Raw genomic sequence first — 2,293 nt, 5'->3', positions numbered from 1 at the left:
CAGCCTAGAAGCATCTCTGTCCTTTAAACAAGCTTGCAGTGAACAATAAACCACATTTTGTCCTTGAGGATGAAACATAGGCCAGATTAGAGTTTTATCACAAGAAAGAAATACATAATAAGGCCTCTGCTATCTGCCCCTGATAATTGCTAATGATACATTCTAAATGATGCAGTTTTGCAAACTTCTAAGATTCTCACGTTACATTTCCTATTTGTGCAAGGGCCCAGTGAGAAAGCTATACATGTTTTATTGTGGAAGAGAACAGATTCAGTAAACAGCACCATGAGACGTCAAACCAATCCTGCAGACAACACTGCCTATGATCTCTGCTCTTAACACCTCAAAGTATTCTAAGGCTATTTGTCATTTTCTCCTCTCAACCTTGGAAAGGGGGTCATTCTTGTGCTTCTTTGACATATGGGGAAACTTGGGGGAGTGGGGAAGAGTGAGTGGGGAACTTCCCCCAAAGTCTCAAAGCTAGGTGAAAGGGTTGGGATCTAAATGTTTGGCTTCCTCTTGAGCTTTGTCCAGCCAGAGTTATTCTATGGATTCTGCCTTTCGCCTCTAAAGGCAGAGTTCTTATTCCCATGGGCTTCCTTTCTCCCACTTTTTAAAAAATCTTTTCTCAACTTGTTTTCTTCTCTGCCCCCCCCACCCCCACCTGCCTTGTTTCTATTTTAAGTTTGTTTTGAGCATTGCTTAACATATTCCTTCCTCTTGAACTAACCATAGTCTTAACACTCCACGGCTTGTCCTTCAATTTTACACTTACAGTAGAATCCAGTCAAATCCCACAAAGCGACAAACCTGTAGGCATTTTATGATGAGAATCATGAGTAGTCATTTTTTGATGAGACTGGGAGTGATGTCAGGCACAATGTGACCAATAAAACAATAAACCCATGCCCAAAAGTGCTTTACCATGCCTGCTGCTGTCATAAAGATCCAGTCTATTACTGGAACTGTTGACTCTTCCTTGAGAGATTGAAGAAGACTCTAAGAGTAGAACCTTTTTTTTAATATACCCCACAACAGATACATTGCAACAATCCTGCCTTTGATCCTATAATACCAGCTTCCCACAACTCCATCACAGCATTACTGCACCTTTCCCATTATTGTTCATTTAATTTCTCCAGTAAAGAACAAAAGAACAGCCAGGCACAAGGGGTCACACCTGTAATCCCAACAATTTGGGAGGCCAAGGGGGAGGGCGGGTCACCTGAGGTCAAGAGTTCGAGACCAGCCTGGCCAACAAGGCAAAACCTCATCTCTACTAAAAATACAAAAATGAGCTAGGCGTGGTGGCATGCGCCTGTTGTCCCAGCTACTGGGGAGGCTGACGTGGGAGAATCACTTGAACATGAGAGAATCACTTGAACCCAGTAGAAGGAGATTGCAGTGAGCCAAGATCGTGCCACTGCACTCCAGCCTGGGCAACAGAGCGAGACTCCATCTCGGAAAAAAAAAAAAAGAACAAAAGCAAACATTTTTATCAACATATATATGTTCAGGAACCAACTATGCAGGTTTCAGGTGCCCTGCAACTAGAGCAGATTATTTTCTCTCCTGCTGGCATCCAATCCTTCAAGGAACTGTGCATTAGATCATCCCTAGAAAGGAAAGGAAAATAGGTAACATGCAAATTACCTGATTTTCTCATTGGGAATTTTTGGGGAGGTAGCTTTTGGCTATTCCTGTTCTCATTCTTTCTTACAATCTCAGGCAAATAAAAGTTGACCATGACTTAAAACAACACAGTATGTTTTAGATCTTAGAAATCAATCCCTATTGTCTGTTAAAAATCAATCTCTCTTGGTACAACCATTTTGGAGAGAAAGTTGACAATATTTTATCAAAAGTGCATGTGCATATGCCTCATATGCCTTCTTTTTTTTTTTTTAAGGCAGCTCCTGAGCAGCTGGGATTACAGGAATACGCCACCACGCCTGGCTAATTTTTATATTTGTACTAGAGACAGGCTTTTGCCGAACTCCTGAGTTTGAGTTTCATCTCAAACTCCTGACCTCAGATGATCCACGTGCCTCGGCCTCCCAAAGTACAGGCGTGAGCCACCGTGCCTGGCCGCATATGCCCTTTGACTCAGTTGTTCTGTTAATATTGATTTACCCAGGGCCATGGTGATTTTGTTCAAATTAGAATAAAATATCTCCTCATCAAGAGATTTTATGTCTATCTGCCAGAAAAGTATCATAATAACTATTTAAATTTATGATGTCTACAAACCGAATGGTGCCCTCATAGAAAAGGCACTTTATGCAATGTACAA

The sequence above is a fragment of the Theropithecus gelada genome, chromosome 18, assembly GCF_003255815.1.
Source record: "Theropithecus gelada isolate Dixy chromosome 18, Tgel_1.0, whole genome shotgun sequence".
NCBI classification, from domain to species: Eukaryota; Metazoa; Chordata; class Mammalia; order Primates; family Cercopithecidae; genus Theropithecus; species Theropithecus gelada.
This window is presented reverse-complemented; position numbering follows the sequence as displayed.